The sequence below is a fragment of the Amia ocellicauda genome, unplaced genomic scaffold, assembly GCF_036373705.1.
Source record: "Amia ocellicauda isolate fAmiCal2 unplaced genomic scaffold, fAmiCal2.hap1 HAP1_SCAFFOLD_206, whole genome shotgun sequence".
In the NCBI taxonomy this organism is placed as follows: Eukaryota; Metazoa; Chordata; class Actinopteri; order Amiiformes; family Amiidae; genus Amia; species Amia ocellicauda.
In genome coordinates, this window is record NW_027102769.1 from 50,630 (window position 1) to 69,299 (window position 18,670).

General features: G+C 43.6%; 16 non-coding genes across 16 annotated transcripts; all 16 read left to right on the forward strand.

The window, feature by feature from the left end:
• Positions 1 to 383: 383 nt before the first annotated feature.
• Positions 384 to 502, forward strand: LOC136725076 (5S ribosomal RNA). Its single transcript, XR_010807457.1, has one exon. It is a non-coding gene; the product is annotated as a 5S ribosomal RNA (ribosomal RNA).
• Positions 503 to 1,568: 1,066 nt separating this feature from the next.
• Positions 1,569 to 1,687, forward strand: LOC136725077 (5S ribosomal RNA). The gene has a single exon (XR_010807458.1). It is a non-coding gene; the product is annotated as a 5S ribosomal RNA (ribosomal RNA).
• A 1,058-nt stretch (positions 1,688 to 2,745) lies between these two features.
• On the forward strand, positions 2,746 to 2,864 carry LOC136725078 (5S ribosomal RNA). The gene has a single exon (XR_010807459.1). It is a non-coding gene; the product is annotated as a 5S ribosomal RNA (ribosomal RNA).
• A 1,055-nt stretch (positions 2,865 to 3,919) lies between these two features.
• On the forward strand, positions 3,920 to 4,038 carry LOC136725088 (5S ribosomal RNA). The gene has a single exon (XR_010807468.1). It is a non-coding gene; the product is annotated as a 5S ribosomal RNA (ribosomal RNA).
• A 1,066-nt stretch (positions 4,039 to 5,104) lies between these two features.
• On the forward strand, positions 5,105 to 5,223 carry LOC136725079 (5S ribosomal RNA). Its single transcript, XR_010807460.1, has one exon. It is a non-coding gene; the product is annotated as a 5S ribosomal RNA (ribosomal RNA).
• A 1,066-nt stretch (positions 5,224 to 6,289) lies between these two features.
• LOC136725080 (5S ribosomal RNA) lies at positions 6,290 to 6,408 on the forward strand. The gene has a single exon (XR_010807461.1). It is a non-coding gene; the product is annotated as a 5S ribosomal RNA (ribosomal RNA).
• A 1,058-nt stretch (positions 6,409 to 7,466) lies between these two features.
• LOC136725082 (5S ribosomal RNA) lies at positions 7,467 to 7,585 on the forward strand. Its single transcript, XR_010807463.1, has one exon. It is a non-coding gene; the product is annotated as a 5S ribosomal RNA (ribosomal RNA).
• A 1,055-nt stretch (positions 7,586 to 8,640) lies between these two features.
• LOC136725104 (5S ribosomal RNA) lies at positions 8,641 to 8,759 on the forward strand. The gene has a single exon (XR_010807483.1). It is a non-coding gene; the product is annotated as a 5S ribosomal RNA (ribosomal RNA).
• Positions 8,760 to 9,815: 1,056 nt separating this feature from the next.
• On the forward strand, positions 9,816 to 9,934 carry LOC136725109 (5S ribosomal RNA). The gene has a single exon (XR_010807487.1). It is a non-coding gene; the product is annotated as a 5S ribosomal RNA (ribosomal RNA).
• A 1,055-nt stretch (positions 9,935 to 10,989) lies between these two features.
• On the forward strand, positions 10,990 to 11,108 carry LOC136725084 (5S ribosomal RNA). The gene has a single exon (XR_010807464.1). It is a non-coding gene; the product is annotated as a 5S ribosomal RNA (ribosomal RNA).
• A 1,066-nt stretch (positions 11,109 to 12,174) lies between these two features.
• On the forward strand, positions 12,175 to 12,293 carry LOC136725113 (5S ribosomal RNA). Its single transcript, XR_010807491.1, has one exon. It is a non-coding gene; the product is annotated as a 5S ribosomal RNA (ribosomal RNA).
• A 1,055-nt stretch (positions 12,294 to 13,348) lies between these two features.
• LOC136725097 (5S ribosomal RNA) lies at positions 13,349 to 13,467 on the forward strand. Its single transcript, XR_010807476.1, has one exon. It is a non-coding gene; the product is annotated as a 5S ribosomal RNA (ribosomal RNA).
• A 1,066-nt stretch (positions 13,468 to 14,533) lies between these two features.
• On the forward strand, positions 14,534 to 14,651 carry LOC136725060 (5S ribosomal RNA). Its single transcript, XR_010807445.1, has one exon. It is a non-coding gene; the product is annotated as a 5S ribosomal RNA (ribosomal RNA).
• Positions 14,652 to 15,717: 1,066 nt separating this feature from the next.
• LOC136725051 (5S ribosomal RNA) lies at positions 15,718 to 15,836 on the forward strand. Its single transcript, XR_010807436.1, has one exon. It is a non-coding gene; the product is annotated as a 5S ribosomal RNA (ribosomal RNA).
• A 1,056-nt stretch (positions 15,837 to 16,892) lies between these two features.
• Positions 16,893 to 17,011, forward strand: LOC136725055 (5S ribosomal RNA). The gene has a single exon (XR_010807440.1). It is a non-coding gene; the product is annotated as a 5S ribosomal RNA (ribosomal RNA).
• Positions 17,012 to 18,066: 1,055 nt separating this feature from the next.
• Positions 18,067 to 18,185, forward strand: LOC136725058 (5S ribosomal RNA). The gene has a single exon (XR_010807443.1). It is a non-coding gene; the product is annotated as a 5S ribosomal RNA (ribosomal RNA).
• Positions 18,186 to 18,670: the final 485 nt, after the last annotated feature.

Sequence of the window (18,670 nt, forward strand, 5' to 3'; positions counted from 1 at the left end):
GAATGCACACACTTGAAAATACAATACATGCAATGTTATGCATCATAGTGATGCAACCTCCTTTCAGTTTCATACTGCATGTCAATTGAAATCCTTACTGAAATGCACACCTTCTCAAGATTGCGCTTGACTGGCGTGTCAGGCACTCAATTACAGCTGTTTTATCAAGACAATGTGTTCGTTTTGTAATATATAGTTCCGGTCTGGTGTGGCACCCCAGCTAACGCACAACGTTGCCACAACGTTTCGTGTTAGCAGGGACTGTCTGCGGCGCGCTGGTGTGTCCCGGACTTTAGAGTAGAGAGACAGTTCAACTGCAAGTATGAGCGGCAGAAACGGATATTGCCTTCCCTTTAAGTAGAGCGTCAGGGACAGCCTCCCTGGCTTACGGCCATACTAGCCTGAATACGCCCGATCTCGTCCGATCTCGGAAGCTAAGCAGGCTCGGGCCTGGTCAGTACTTGGATGGGAGACCGCCTGGGAATACCAGGTGCTGTAAGCTTTTGCATCTTTTACACACCAGAGGGCGACAAATCACGAGTTTTAACTTTGGATACACGCAATTTCATCATTATTTCAGATTTGACTTCCCCAAATACACAGGCATACAATAGATCTTGTTCTCCAACGTAAACGGTCCCTAGTAACTAGGGTACATTCGTAAATAAATTGAGCATCATGGCTAGAAGTGACTAAATGTTGCCTAATCTTTCTCATCGAGAAATTACACAATTACAGCAACACAAAAAGGAACTCCACCGGACAAAGTTCAGTGCTCACAAGGAGCCTCATTCAACACACACGGTTCCATTCCCATTCATGCAAAGCACGAAAGTGTAAAACTTGGGAACATACTTGAGAGCAAAGATCACATTCAATCTCATTCAAGGCACGGATGTGAATGCAACGGGATGAAATTACTGAAATGATGCCTGCCCTCGAACTGTGATGATGGACTACCCGACTCGCCAATAATATTGGGTTCTGGTGTATTGAAATACAGGAGCTGCTGGATTTGTGTGTTTTCTTACCCCCTCACCATAGTTTGTCAAATGTTTAAACAACTGAACTTATATTCAAGGTTTGTTTCTCTTCATATGTTTTACTGGTTTACATTTGTCTCAGCAACCTGTTGAATGATTCTTCTGCTTTCAAAACAAAATGACAACAGGATGAATGCACACACTTGAAAATACAATACATGCAATGTTATGCATCATAGTGATGCAACCTCCTTTCAGTTTCATACTGCATGTCAATTGAAATCCTTACTGAAATGCACACCTTCTCAAGATTGCGCTTGACTGGCGTGTCAGGCACTCAATTACAGCTGTTTTATCAAGACAATGTGTTCGTTTTGTAATATATAGTTCCGGTCTGGTGTGGCACCCCAGCTAACGCACAACGTTGCCACAATGTTGCCACAACGTGGCGTGTTAGCAGGGACTATCTGCGGCGCGCTGCTGTGTCCCGGGCTTTAGAGTAGAGAGACAGTTCAACTGTAAGTATGAACGGCAGAAACGGATATTGCCTTCCCTTTAAGTAGAGCGTCAGGGACAGCCTTTCTGGCTTACGGCCATACTAGCCTGAATACGCCCGATCTCGTCCGATCTCGGAAGCTAAGCAGGCTCGGGCCTGGTCAGTACTTGGATGGGAGACCGCCTGGGAATACCAGGTGCTGTAAGCTTTTGCATCTTTTACACACCAGAGGGCGACAAATCACGAGTTTTAACTTTGGATACACGCAATTTCATCATTATTTCAGATTTGACTTCCCCAAATACACAGGCATACAATAGATCTTGTTCTCCAACGTAAACGGTCCCTAGTAACTAGGGTACATTCATAAATAAATTGAGCATCATGGCTAGAAGTGACTAAATGTTGCCTAATCTTTCTCATCGAGAAATGACACAATTACAGCAACACAAAAAAGAACTCCACCGGACAAAGTTCAGTGCTCACAAGGAGCCTCATTCAACACACACGGTTCCATTCCCATTCATGCAAAGCACGAAAGTGTAAAACTTGGGAACATACTTGAGAGCAAAGATCACATTCAATCTCATTCAAGGCACGGATGTGAATGCAACGGGATGAAATTACTGAAATGATGCCTGCCCTCGAACTGTGATGATGGACTACCCGACTCGCCAATAATATTGGGTTCTGGTGTATTGAAATACAGGAGCTGCTGGATTTGTGTGTTTTCTTACCCCCTCACCATAGTTTGTCAAATGTTTAAACAACTGAACTTATATTCAAGGTTTGTTTCTCTTCATATGTTTTACTGGTTTACATTTGTCTCAGCAACCTCAGCAAAAATGATTCTTCTACTTTCAAAACAAAATGACAACAGGATGAATGCACACACTTGAAAATACAATACATGCAATGTTATGCATCATAGTGATGCAACCTCCTTTCAGTTTCATACTGCATGTCAATTGAAATCCTTACTGAAATGCACACCTTCTCAAGATTGCGCTTGACTGGCGTGTCAGGCACTCAATTACAGCTGTTTTATCAAGACAATGTGTTCGTTTTGTAATATATAGTTCCGGTCTGGTGTGGCACCCCAGCTAACGCACAACGTTGCCACAACGTTTCGTGTTAGCAGGGACTGTCTGCGGCGCGCTGGTGTGTCCCGGACTTTAGAGTAGAGAGACAGTTCAACTGCAAGTATGAGCGGCAGAAACGGATATTGCCTTCCCTTTAAGTAGAGCGTCAGGGACAGCCTCCCTGGCTTACGGCCATACTAGCCTGAATACGCCCGATCTCGTCCGATCTCGGAAGCTAAGCAGGCTCGGGCCTGGTCAGTACTTGGATGGGAGACCGCCTGGGAATACCAGGTGCTGTAAGCTTTTGCATCTTTTACACACCAGAGGGCGACAAATCACGAGTTTTAACTTTGGATACACGCAATTTCATCATTATTTCAGATTTGACTTCCCCAAATACACAGGCATACAATAGATCTTGTTCTCCAACGTAAACGGTCCCTAGTAACTAGGGTACATTCGTAAATAAATTGAGCATCATGGCTAGAAGTGACTAAATGTTGCCTAATCTTTCTCATCGAGAAATTACACAATTACAGCAACACAAAAAGGAACTCCACCGGACAAAGTTCAGTGCTCACAAGGAGCCTCATTCAACACACACGGTTCCATTCCCATTCATGCAAAGCACGAAAGTGTAAAACTTGGGAACATACTTGAGAGCAAAGATCACATTCAATCTCATTCAAGGCACGGATGTGAATGCAACGGGATGAAATTACTGAAATGATGCCTGCCCTCGAACTGTGATGATGGACTACCCGACTCGCCAATAATATTGGGTTCTGGTGTATTGAAATACAGGAGCTGCTGGATTTGTGTGTTTTCTTACCCCCTCACCATAGTTTGTCAAATGTTTAAACAACTGAACTTATATTCAAGGTTTGTTTCTCTTCATATGTTTTACTGGTTTACATTTGTCTCAGCAACCTGTTGAATGATTCTTCTGCTTTCAAAACAAAATGACAACAGGATGAATGCACACACTTGAAAATACAATACATGCAATGTTATGCATCATAGTGATGCAACCTCCTTTCAGTTTCATACTGCATGTCAATTGAAATCCTTACTGAAATGCACACCTTCTCAAGATTGCGCTTGACTGGCGTGTCAGGCACTCAATTACAGCTGTTTTATCAAGACAATGTGTTCGTTTTGTAATATATAGTTCCGGTCTGGTGTGGCACCCCAGCTAACGCACAACGTTGCCACAACGTTTCGTGTTAGCAGGGACTGTCTGCGGCGCGCTGGTGTGTCCCGGACTTTAGAGTAGAGAGACAGTTCAACTGCAAGTATGAGCGGCAGAAACGGATATTGCCTTCCCTTTAAGTAGAGCGTCAGGGACAGCCTCCCTGGCTTACGGCCATACTAGCCTGAATACGCCCGATCTCGTCCGATCTCGGAAGCTAAGCAGGCTCGGGCCTGGTCAGTACTTGGATGGGAGACCACCTGGGAAAACCAGGTGCTGTAAGCTTTTGCATCTTTTACACACCAGAGGGCGACAAATCACGAGTTTTAACTTTGGATACACGCAATTTCATCATTATTTCAGATTTGACTTCCCCAAATACACAGGCATACAATAGATCTTGTTCTCCAACGTAAACGGTCCCTAGTAACTAGGGTACATTCGTAAATAAATTGAGCATCATGGCTAGAAGTGACTAAATGTTGCCTAATCTTTCTCATCGAGAAATGACACAATTACAGCAACACAAAAAGGAACTCCACCGGACAGAGTTCAGTGCTCACAAGGAGCCTCATTCAACACACACGGTTCCATTCCCATTCATGCAAAGCACGAAAGTGTAAAACTTGGGAACATACTTGAGAGCAAAGATCACATTCAATCTCATTCAAGGCACGGATGTGAATGCAACGGGATGAAATTACTGAAATGATGCCTGCCCTCGAACTGTGATGATGGACTACCCGACTCGCCAATAATATTGGGTTCTGATGTATTGAAATACAGGAGCTGCTGGATTTGTGTGTTTTCTTACCCCCTCACCATAGTTTGTCAAATGTTTAAACAACTGAACTTATATTCAAGGTTTGTTTCTCTTCATATGTTTTACTGGTTTACATTTGTCTCAGCAACCTGTTGAATGATTCTTCTGCTTTCAAAACAAAATGACAACAGGATGAATGCACACACTTGAAAATACAATACATGCAATGTTATGCATCATAGTGATGCAACCTCCTTTCAGTTTCATACTGCATGTCAATTGAAATCCTTACTGAAATGCACACCTTCTCAAGATTGCGCTTGACTGGCGTGTCAGGCACTCAATTACAGCTGTTTTATCAAGAGAATGTGTTCGTTTTGTAATATATAGTTCCGGTCTGGTGTGGCACCCCAGCTAACGCACAACGTTGCCACAATGTTGCCACAACGTGGCGTGTTATCAGGGACTGTCTGCGGCGCGCTGGTGTGTCCCGGGCTTTAGAGTAGAGAGACAGTTCAACTGTAAGTATGAACGGCAGAAACGGATATTGCCTTCCCTTTAAGTAGAGCGTCAGGGACAGCCTCCCTGGCTTACGGCCATACTAGCCTGAATACGCCCGATCTCGTCCGATCTCGGAAGCTAAGCAGGCTCGGGCCTGGTCAGTACTTGGATGGGAGACCGCCTGGGAATACCAGGTGCTGTAAGCTTTTGCATCTTTTACACACCAGAGGGCGACAAATCACGAGTTTTAACTTTGGATACACGCAATTTCATCATTATTTCAGATTTGACTTCCCCAAATACACAGGCATACAATAGATCTTGTTCTCCAACGTAAACGGTCCCTAGTAACTAGGGTACATTCATAAATAAATTGAGCATCATGGCTAGAAGTGACTAAATGTTGCCTAATCTTTCTCATCGAGAAATGACACAATTACAGCAACACAAAAAGGAACTCCACCGGACAAAGTTCAGTGCTCACAAGGAGCCTCATTCAACACACACGGTTCCATTCCCATTCATGCAAAGCACGAAAGTGTAAAACTTGGGAACATACTTGAGAGCAAAGATCACATTCAATCTCATTCAAGGCACGGATGTGAATGCAATGGGATGAAATTACTGAAATGATGCCTGCCCTCGAACTGTGATGATGGACTACCCGACTCGCCAATAATATTGGGTTCTGGTGTATTGAAATACAGGAGCTGCTGGATTTGTGTGTTTTCTTACCCCCTCACCATAGTTTGTCAAATGTTTAAACAACTGAACTTATATTCAAGGTTTGTTTCTCTTCATATGTTTTACTGGTTTACATTTGTCTCAGCAACCTGTTGAATGATTCTTCTGCTTTCAAAACAAAATGACAACAGGATGAATGCACACACTTGAAAATACAATACATGCAATGTTATGCATCATAGTGATGCAACCTCCTTTCAGTTTCATACTGCATGTCAATTGAAATCCTTACTGAAATGCACACCTTCTCAAGATTGCGCTTGACTGGCGTGTCAGGCACTCAATTACAGCTGTTTTATCAAGAGAATGTGTTCGTTTTGTAATATATAGTTCCGGTCTGGTGTGGCACCCCAGCTAACGCACAACGTTGCCACAATGTTGCCACAACGTGGCGTGTTATCAGGGACTGTCTGCGGCGCGCTGGTGTGTCCCGGGCTTTAGAGTAGAGAGACAGTTCAACTGTAAGTATGAACGGCAGAAACGGATATTGCCTTCCCTTTAAGTAGAGCGTCAGGGACAGCCTCCCTGGCTTACGGCCATACTAGCCTGAATACGCCCGATCTCGTCCGATCTCGGAAGCTAAGCAGGCTCGGGCCTGGTCAGTACTTGGATGGGAGACCGCCTGGGAATACCAGGTGCTGTAAGCTTTTGCATCTTTTACACACCAGAGGGCGACAAATCACGAGTTTTAACTTTGGATACACGCAATTTCATCATTATTTCAGATTTGACTTCCCCAAATACACAGGCATACAATAGATCTTGTTCTCCAACGTAAACGGTCCCTAGTAACTAGGGTACATTCATAAATAAATTGAGCATCATGGCTAGAAGTGACTAAATGTTGCCTAATCTTTCTCATCGAGAAATGACACAATTACAGCAACACAAAAAGGAACTCCACCGGACAAAGTTCAGTGCTCACAAGGAGCCTCATTCAACACACACGGTTCCATTCCCATTCATGCAAAGCACGAAAGTGTAAAACTTGGGAACATACTTGAGAGCAAAGATCACATTCAATCTCATTCAAGGCACGGATGTGAATGCAACGGGATGAAATTACTGAAATGATGCCTGCCCTCGAACTGTGATGATGGACTACCCGACTCGCCAATAATATTGGGTTCTGGTGTATTGAAATACAGGAGCTGCTGGATTTGTGTGTTTTCTTACCCCCTCACCATAGTTTGTCAAATGTTTAAACAACTGAACTTATATTCAAGGTTTGTTTCTCTTCATATGTTTTACTGGTTTACATTTGTCTCAGCAACCTCAGCAAAAATGATTCTTCTACTTTCAAAACAAAATGACAACAGGATGAATGCACACACTTGAAAATACAATACATGCAATGTTATGCATCATAGTGATGCAACCTCCTTTCAGTTTCATACTGCATGTCAATTGAAATCCTTACTGAAATGCACACCTTCTCAAGATTGCGCTTGACTGGCGTTTCAGGCACTCAATTACAGCTGTTTTATCAAGACAATGTGTTCGTTTTGTAATATATAGTTCCGGTCTGGTGTGGCACCCCAGCTAACGCACAACGTTGCCACAACGTTTCGTGTTAGCAGGGACTGTCTGCGGCGCGCTGGTGTGTCCCGGACTTTAGAGTAGAGAGACAGTTCAACTGCAAGTATGAGCGGCAGAAACGGATATTGCCTTCCCTTTAAGTAGAGCGTCAGGGACAGCCTCCCTGGCTTACGGCCATACTAGCCTGAATACGCCCGATCTCGTCCGATCTCGGAAGCTAAGCAGGCTCGGGCCTGGTCAGTACTTGGATGGGAGACCGCCTGGGAATACCAGGTGCTGTAAGCTTTTGCATCTTTTACACACCAGAGGGCGACAAATCACGAGTTTTAACTTTGGATACTCGCAATTTCATCATTATTTCAGATTTGACTTCCCCAAATACACAGGCATACAATAGATCTTGTTCTCCAACGTAAACGGTCCCTAGTAACTAGGGTACATTCGTAAATAAATTGAGCATCATGGCTAGAAGTGACTAAATGTTGCCTAATCTTTCTCATCGAGAAATTACACAATTACAGCAACACAAAAAGGAACTCCACCGGACAAAGTTCAGTGCTCACAAGGAGCCTCATTCAACACACACGGTTCCATTCCCATTCATGCAAAGCACGAAAGTGTAAAACTTGGGAACATACTTGAGAGCAAAGATCACATTCAATCTCATTAAAGGCACGGATGTGAATGCAACGGGATGAAATTACTGAAATGATGCCTGCCCTCGAACTGTGATGATGGACTACCCGACTCGCCAATAATATTGGGTTCTGGTGTATTGAAATACAGGAGCTGCTGGATTTGTGTGTTTTCTTACCCCCTCACCATAGTTTGTCAAATGTTTAAACAACTGAACTTATATTCAAGGTTTGTTTCTCTTCATATGTTTTACTGGTTTACATTTGTCTCAGCAACCTGTTGAATGATTCTTCTGCTTTCAAAACAAAATGACAACAGGATGAATGCACACACTTGAAAATACAATACATGCAATGTTATGCATCATAGTGATGCAACCTCCTTTCAGTTTCATACTGCATGTCAATTGAAATCCTTACTGAAATGCACACCTTCTCAAGATTGCGCTTGACTGGCGTGTCAGGCACTCAATTACAGCTGTTTTATCAAGACAATGTGTTCGTTTTGTAATATATAGTTCCGGTCTGGTGTGGCACCCCAGCTAACGCACAACGTTGCCACAACGTTTCGTGTTAGCAGGGACTGTCTGCGGCGCGCTGGTGTGTCCCGGACTTTAGAGTAGAGAGACAGTTCAACTGCAAGTATGAGCGGCAGAAACGGATATTGCCTTCTCTTTAAGTAGAGCGTCAGGGACAGCCTCCCTGGCTTAGGGCCATACTAGCCTGAATACGCCCGATCTCGTCCGATCTCGGAAGCTAAGCAGGCTCGGGCCTGGTCAGTACTTGGATGGGAGACCACCTGGGAAAACCAGGTGCTGTAAGCTTTTGCATCTTTTACACACCAGAGCGCGACAAATCACGAGTTTTAACTTTGGATACACGCAATTTCATCATTATTTCAGATTTGACTTCCCCAAATACACAGGCATACAATAGATCTTGTTCTCCAACGTAAACGGTCCCTAGTAACTAGGGTACATTCGTAAATAAATTGAGCATCATGGCTAGAAGTGACTAAATGTTGCCTAATCTTTCTCATCGAGAAATGACACAATTACAGCAACACAAAAAGGAACTCCACCGGACAAAGATCAGTGCTCACAAGGAGCCTCATTCAACACACACGGTTCCATTCCCATTCATGCAAAGCACGAAAATGTAAAACTTGGGAACATACTTGAGAGCAAAGATCACATTCAATCTCATTCAAGGCACGGATGTGAATGCAACGGGATGAAATTACTGAAATGATGCCTGCCCTCGAACTGTGATGATGGACTACCCGACTCGCCAATAATATTGGGTTCTGGTGTATTGAAATACAGGAGCTGCTGGATTTGTGTGTTTTCTTACCCCCTCACCATAGTTTGTCAAATGTTTAAACAACTGAACTTATATTCAAGGTTTGTTTCTCTTCATATGTTTTACTGGTTTACATTTGTCTCAGCAACCTGTTGAATGATTCTTCTGCTTTCAAAACAAAATGACAACAGGATGAATGCACACACTTGAAAATACAATACATGCAATGTTATGCATCATAGTGATGCAACCTCCTTTCAGTTTCATACTGCACGTCAATTGAAATCCTTACTGAAATGCACACCTTCTCAAGATTGCGCTTGACTGGCGTGTCAGGCACTCAATTACAGCTGTTTTATCAAGACAAATGTGTTCATTTTGTAAAATATAGTTCCGGTCTGGTGTGGCACCCCAGCTAACGCACAACGTTGCCACAACGTGGCATATTAGCAGGGACTGTCTGCGGCGCGCTGGTGTGTCCCGGGCTTTAGAGTAGAGAGACAGTTCAACTGTAAGTATGAACGGCAGAAACGGATATTGCCATCCCTTTAAATAGAGCGTCAGGGACAGGCTCCCTGGCTCACGGCCATACTAGCCTGAATACGCCCGATCTCGTCCGATCTCGGAAGCTAAGCAGGCTCGGGCCTGGTCAGTACTTGGATGGGAGACCGCCTGGGAATACCAGGTGCTGTAAGCTTTTGCATCTTTTACACACCAGAGGGCGACAAATCACGAGTTTTAACTTTGGATACACGCAATTTCATCATTATTTCAGATTTGACTTCCCCAAATACACAGGCATACAATAGATCTTGTTCTCCAACGTAAACGGTCCCTAGTAACTAGGGTACATTCGTAAATAAATTGAGCATCATGGCTAGAAGTGACTAAATGTTGCCTAATCTTTCTCATCGAGAAATGACACAATTACAGCAACACAAAAAGGAACTCCACCGGACAAAGTTCAGTGCTCACAAGGAGCCTCATTCAACACACACGGTTCCATTCCCATTCATGCAAAGCACGAAAGTGTAAAACTTGGGAACATACTTGAGAGCAAAGATCACATTCAATCTCATTCAAGGCACGGATGTGAATGCAACGGGATGAAATTACTGAAATGATGCCTGCCCTCGAACTGTGATGATGGACTACCCGACTCGCCAATAATATTGGGTTCTGGTGTATTGAAATACAGGAGCTGCTGGATTTGTGTGTTTTCTTACCCCCTCACCATAGTTTGTCAAATGTTTAAACAACTGAACTTATATTCAAGGTTTGTTTCTCTTCATATGTTTTACTGGTTTACATTTGTCTCAGCAACCTGTTGAATGATTCTTCTGCTTTCAAAACAAAATGACAACAGGATGAATGCACACACTTGAAAATACAATACATGCAATGTTATGCATCATAGTGATGCAACCTCCTTTCAGTTTCATACTGCATGTCAATTGAAATCCTTACTGAAATGCACACCTTCTCAAGATTGCGCTTGACTGGCGTGTCAGGCACTCAATTACAGCTGTTTAATCAAGACAATGTGTTCGTTTTGTAATATATAGTTCCGGTCTGGTGTGGCACCCCAGCTAACGCACAACGTTGCCACAACGTTTCGTGTTAGCAGGGACTGTCTGCGGCGCGCTGGTGTGTCCCGGACTTTAGAGTAGAGAGACAGTTCAATTGCAAGTATGAGCGGAAGAAACGGATATTGCCTTCCCTTTAAGTAGAGCGTCAGGGACAGCCTCCCTGGCTTACGGCCATACTAGCCTGAATACGCCCGATCTCGTCCGATCTCGGAAGCTAAGCAGGCTCGGGCCTGGTCAGTACTTGGATGGGAGACCGCCTGGGAATACCAGGTGCTGTAAGCTTTTGCATCTTTTACACACCAGAGGGCGACAAATCACGAGTTTTAACTTTGGATACACGCAATTTCATCATTATTTCAGATTTGACTTCCCCAAATACACAGGCATAGAATAGATCTTGTTCTCCAACGTAAACGATCCCTAGTAACTAGTGTACATTCGTAAATAAATTGAGCATCATGGCTAGAAGTGACTAAATGTTGCCTAATCTTTCTCATCGAGAAATGACACAATTACAGCAACACAAAAAGGAACTCCACCGGACAAAGTTCAGTGCTCACAAGGAGCCTAATTCAACACACACGGTTCCATTCCCATTCATGCAAAGCACGAAAGTGTAAAACTTGGGAAAATACTTGAGAGCAAAGATCACATTCAATCTCATTCAAGGCACGGATGTGAATGCAACGGGATGAAATTACTGAAATGATGCCTGCCCTCGAACTGTGATGATGGACTACCCGACTCGCCAATAATATTGGGTTCTGGTGTATTGAAATACAGGAGCTGCTGGATTTGTGTGTTTTCTTACCCACTCACCATAGTTTGTCAAATGTTTAAACAACTGAACTTATATTCAAGGTTTGTTTCTCTTCATATGTTTTACTGGTTTACATTTGTCTCAGCAACCTGTTGAATGATTCTTCTGCTTTCAAAACAAAATGACAACAGGATGAATGCACACACTTGAAAATACAATACATGCAATGTTATGCATCATAGTGATGCAACCTCCTTTCAGTTTCATACTGCATGTCAATTGAAATCCTTACTGAAATGCACACCTTCTCAAGATTGCGCTTGACTGGCGTGTCAGGCACTCAATTACAGCTGTTTTATCAAGAGAATGTGTTCGTTTTGTAATATATAGTTCCGGTCTGGTGTGGCACCCCAGCTAACGCACAACGTTGCCACAATGTTGCCACAACGTGGCGTGTTAGCAGGGACTGTCTGCGGCGTGCTGGTGTGTCCCGGGCTTTAGAGTAGAGAGACAGTTCAACTGTAAGTATGAACGGCAGAAACGGATATTGCCTTCCCTTTAAGTAGAGCGTCAGGGACAGCCTCCCTGGCTTACGGCCATACTAGCCTGAATACGCCCGATCTCGTCCGATCTCAGAAGCTAAGCAGGCTCGGGCCTGGTCAGTACTTGGATGGGAGACCGCCTGGGAATACCAGGTGCTGTAAGCTTTTGCATCTTTTACACACCAGAGGGCGACAAATCACAAGTTTTAACTTTGGATACACGCAATTTCATCATTATTTCAGATTTGACTTCCCCAAATACACAGGCATACAATAGATCTTGTTCTCCAACGTAAACGGTCCCTAGTAACTAGGGTACATTCGTAAATAAATTGAGCATCATGGCTAGAAGTGACTAAATGTTGCCTAATCTTTCTCATCGAGAAATGACACAATTACAGCAACACAAAAAGGAACTCCACCGGACAAAGTTCAGTGCTCACAAGGAGCTTCATTCAACACACACGGTTCCATTCCCATTCATGCAAAGCACGAAAGTGTAAAACTTGGGAACATACTTGAGAGCAAAGATCACATTCAATCTCATTCAAGGCACGGATGTGAATGCAACGGGATGAAATTACTGAAATGATGCCTGCCCTCGAACTGTGATGATGGACTACCCGACTCGCCAATAATATTGGGTTCTGGTGTATTGAAATACAGGAGCTGCTGGATTTGTGTGTTTTCTTACCCCCTCACCATAGTTTGTCAAATGTTTAAACAATTGAACTTATATTCAAGGTTTGTTTCTCTTCATATGTTTTACTGGTTTACATTTGTCTCAGCAACCTGTTGAATGATTCTTCTGCTTTCAAAACAAAATGACAACAGGATGAATGCACACACTTGAAAATACAATACATGCAATGTTATGCATCATAGTGATGCAACCTCCTTTCAGTTTCATACTGCATGTCAATTGAAATCCTTACTGAAATGCACACCTTCTCAAGATTGCGCTTGACTGGCGTGTCAGGCACTCAATTACAGCTGTTTTATCAAGACAATGTGTTCGTTTTGTAAAATATAGTTCCGGTCTGGTGTGGCACCCCAGCTAACGCACAACGTTGCCACAACGTTTCGTGTTAGCAGGGACTGTCTGCAGCGTGCTGGTGTGTCCCGGACTTTAGAGTAGAGAGACAGTTCAACTGCAAGTATGAGCGGCAGAAACGGATATTGCCTTCCCTTTAAGTAGAGGGTCAAGGACAGCCTCCCTGGCTTACGGCCATACTAGCCTGAATACGCCCGATCTCGTCCGATCTCGGAAGCCAAGCAGGCTCGGGCCTGGTCAGTACTTGGATGGGAGACCACCTGGGAATACCAGGTGCTGTAAGCTTTTGCATCTTTTACACACCAGAGGGCGACAAATCACGAGTTTTAACTTTGGATACACGCAATTTCATCATTATTTCAGATTTTACTTCCCCAAATACACAGGCATACAATAGATCTTGTTCTCCAACGTAAACGGTCCCTAGTAACTAGGGTACATTCGTAAATAAATTGAGCATCATGGCTAGAAGTGACTAAATGTTGCCTAATCTTTCTCATCGAGAAATGACACAATTACAGCAACACAAAAAGGAACTCCACCGGACAAAGTTCAGTGCTCACAAGGAGCCTCATTCAACACACACGGTTCCATTCCCATTCATGCAAAGCACGAAAGTGTAAAACTTGGGAACATACTTGAGAGCAAAGATCACATTCAATCTCATTCAAGGCACGGATGTGAATGCAACGGGATGAAATTACTGAAATGATGCCTGCCCTCGAACTGTGATGATGGACTACCCGACTCGCCAATAATATTGGGTTCTGGTGTATTGAAATACAGGAGCTGCTGGATTTGTGTGTTTTCTTACCCCCTCACCATAGTTTGTCAAATGTTTAAACAACTGAACTTATATTCAAGGTTTGTTTCTCTTCATATGTTTTACTGGTTTACATTTGTCTCAGCAACCTGTTGAATGATTCTTCTGCTTTCAAAACAAAATGACAACAGGATGAATGCACACACTTGAAAATACAATACATGCAATGTTATGCATCATAGTGATGCAACCTCCTTTCAGTTTCATACTGCATGTCAATTGAAATCCTTACTGAAATGCACACCTTCTCAAGATTGCGCTTGACTGGCGTGTCAGGCACTCAATTACAGCTGTTTAATCAAGACAATGTGTTCGTTTTGTAATATATAGTTCCGGTCTGGTGTGGCACCCCAGCTAACGCACAACGTTGCCACAATGTTGCCACAACGTGGCGTGTTAGCAGGGACTGTCTGCGGCGCGCTGGTGTGTCCCGGGCTTTAGAGTAGAGAGACAGTTCAACTGTAAGTATGAACGGCAGAAACGGATATTGCCTTCCCTTTAAGTAGAGCGTCAGGGACAGCCTCCCTGGCTTACGGCCTACTAGCCTGAATACGCCCGATCTCGTCCGATCTCGGAAGCTAAGCAGGCTCGGGCCTGGTCAGTACTTGGATGGGAGACCGCCTGGGAATACCAGGTGCTGTAAGCTTTTGCATCTTTTACACACCAGAGGGCGACAAATCACGATTTTTAACTTTGGATACACGCAATTTCATCATTATTTCAGATTTGACTTCCCCAAATACACAGGCATACAATAGATCTTGTTCTCCAACGTAAACGGTCCCTAGTAACTAGGGTACATTCGTAAATAAATTGAGCATCATGGCTAGAAGTGACTAAATGTTGCCTAATCTTTCTCATCGAGAAATGACACAATTACAGCAACACAAAAAGGAACTCCACCGGACAAAGTTCAGTGCTCACAAGGAGCCTCATTCAACACACACGGTTCCATTCCCATTCATGCAAAGCACGAAAGTGTAAAACTTGGGAACATACTTGAGAGCAAAGATCACATTCAATCTCATTCAAGGCACGGATGTGAATGCAACGGGATGAAATTACTGAAATGATGCCTGCCCTCGAACTGTGATGATGGACTACCCGACTCGCCAATAATATTGGGTTCTGGTGTATTGAAATACAGGAGCTGCTGGATTTGTGTGTTTTCTTACCCCCTCACCATAGTTTGTCAAATGTTTAAACAACTGAACTTATATTCAAGGTTTGTTTCTCTTCATATGTTTTACTGGTTTACATTTGTCTCAGCAACCTGTTGAATGATTCTTCTGCTTTCAAAACAAAATGACAACAGGATGAATGCACACACTTGAAAATACAATACATGCAATGTTATGCATCATAGTGATGCAACCTCCTTTCAGTTTCATACTGCATGTCAATTGAAATCCTTACTGAAATGCACACCTTCTCAAGATTGCGCTTGACTGGCGTGTCAGGCACTCAATTACAGCTGTTTTATCAAGACAATGTGTTCGTTTTGTAATATATAGTTCCGGTCTGGTGTGGCACCCCAGCTAACGCACAACGTTGCCACAATGTTGCCACAACGTGGCGTGTTAGCAGGGACTGGCTGCGGCGCGCTGGTGTGTCCCGGGCTTTAGAGTAGAGATACAGTTCAACTGCAAGTATGACCGGCAGAAACGGATATTGCCTTCCCTTTAAGTAGAGCGTCAGGGACAGCCTCCCTGGCTTACGGCCATACTAGCCTGAATACGCCCGATCTCGTCCGATCTCGGAAGCCAAGCAGGCTTGGGCCTGGTCATTACTTGGATGGGAGACCGCCTGGGAATACCAGGTGCTGTAAGCTTTTGCACCTTTTACACACCAGAGGGCGACAAATCACGAGTTTTAACTTTGGATACACACAATTTCATCATTATTTCAGATTTTACTTCCCCAAATACACAGGCATACAATAGATCTTGTTCTCCAACGTAAACGGTCCCTAGTAACTAGGGTACATTCGTAAATAAATTGAGCATCATGGCTAGAAGTGACTAAATGTTGCCTAATCTTTCTCATCGAGAAATGACACAATTACAGCAACACAAAAAGGAACTCCACCGGACAAAGTTCAGTGCTCACAAGGAGCCTCATTCAACACACACGGTTCCATTCCCATTCATGCAAAGCACGAAAGTGTAAAACTTGGGAACATACTTGAGAGCAAAGATCACATTCAATCTCATTCACGGCACGGATGTGAATGCAACGGGATGAAATTACTGAAATGATGCCTGCCCTCGAACTGTGATGATGGACTACCCGACACGCCAATAATATTGGGTTCTGGTGTATTGAAATACAGGAGCTGCTGGATTTGTTTGTTTTCTTACCCCCTCACCATAGTTTGTCAAATGTTTAAACAACTGAACTTATATTCAAGGTTTGTTTCTCTTCATATGTTTTACTGGTTTACATTTGTCTCAGCAACCTGTTGAATGATTCTTCTGCTTTCAAAACAAAATGACAACAGGATGACTGCACACACTTGAAAATACAATACATGCAATGTTATGCATCATAGTGATGCAACCTCCTTTCAGTTTCATACTGCATGTCAATTGAAATCCTTACTGAAATGCACACCTTCTCAAGATTTCGCTTGACTGGCGTGTCAGGCACTCAATTACAGCTGTTTTATCAAGACAAATGTGTTCGTTTTGTAAAATATAGTTCCAGTCTGGTGTGGCACCCCAGCTAACGCACAACGTTGCCACAACGTGGCATATTAGCAGGGACTGTCTGCGGCGCGCTGGTGTGTCCCGGGCTTTAGAGTAGAGAGACAGTTCAACTGTAAGTATGTACGGCAGAAACGGATATTGCCTTCCCTTTAAGTAGAGCTTCAGGGACAGCATTCCTGGCTTACGGCCATACTAGCCTGAATACGCCCGATCTCGTCCGATCTAGGAAGCTAAGCAGGCTCGGGCCTGGTCAGTACTTGGATGGGAGACCGCCTGGGAATACCAGGTGCTGTAAGCTTTTGCATCTTTTACACACCAGAGGGCGACAAATCACGAGTTTTAACTTTGGATACACGCAATTTCATCATTATTTCAGATTTGACTTCCCCAAATACACAGGCATACAATAGATCTTGTTCTCCAACGTAAACGGTCCCTAGTAACTAGGGTACATTCGTAAATAAATTGAGCATCATGGCTAGAAGTGACTAAATGTTGCCTAATCTTTCTCATCGAGAAATGACACAATTACAGCAACACAAAAAGGAACTCCACCGGACAAAGTTCAGTGCTCACAAGGAGCCTCATTCAACACACACGGTTCCATTCCCATTCATGCAAAGCACGAAAGTGTAAAACTTGGGAACATACTTGAGAGCAAAGATCACATTCAATCTCATTCAAGGCACGGATGTGAATGCAACGGGATGAAATTACTGAAATGATGCCTGCCCTCGAACTGTGATGATGGACTACCCGACTCGCCAATAATATTGGGTTCTGGTGTATTGAAATACAGGAGCTGCTGGATTTGTGTGTTTTCTTACCCCCTCACCATAGTTTGTCAAATGTTTAAACAACTGAACTTATATTCAAGGTTTGTTTCTCTTCATATGTTTTACTGGTTTACATTTGTCTCAGCAACCTGTTGAATGATTCTTCTGCTTTCAAAACAAAATGACAACAGGATGAATGCACACACTTGAAAATACAATACATGCAATGTTATGCATCATAGTGATGCAACCTCCTTTCAGTTTCATACTGCATGTCAATTGAATTCCTCACTGAAATGCACACCTTCTCAAGATTGCGCTTGACTGGCGTGTCAGGCACTCAATTACAGCTGTATTATCAAGACAATGTGTTCGTTTTGTAAAATATAGTTCCGGTCTGGTGTGGCACCCCAGCTAACGCACAACGTTGCCACAACGTTTCGTGTTAGCAGGGACTGTCTGCGGCGCGCTGGTGTGTCCCGGACTTTAGAGTAGAGAGACAGATCAACTGCAAGTATGAGCGGCAGAAACGGATATTGCCTTCCCTTTAAGTAGAGCGTCAGGGACAGCCTCCCTTGCTTACGACCATACTAGCCTGAATACGCACGATCTCGTCCGATCTCGGAAGCTAAGCAGGCTCGGGCCTGGTCAGTACTTGGATGGGAGACCGCCTGGGAATACCAGGTGCTGTAAGCTTTTTCATCTTTTACACACCAGAGGGCGACAAATCACGAGTTTTAACTTTGGATACACGCAATTTCATCATTATTTCAGATTTGACTTCCCCAAATACACAGGCATACAATAGATCTTGTTCTCCAACGTAAACGGTCCCTAGAAACTAGGGTACATTCGTAAATAAATTCAGCATCATGGCTAGAAGTGACTAAATGTTGCCTAATCTATCTCATCGAGAAATGACACAATTACAGCAACACAAAAAGGAACTCCACCGGACAAAGTTCAGTGCTCACAAGGAGCCTCATTCAACACACACGGTTCCATTCCCATTCATGCAAAGCACGAAAGTGTAAAACTTGGGAACATACTTGAGAGCAAAGATCACATTCAATCTCATTCAAGGCACGGATGTGAATGCAACGGGATGAAATAACTGAAATGATGCCTGCCCTCGAACTGTGATGATGGACTACCCGACTCGCCAATAATATTGGCTTCTG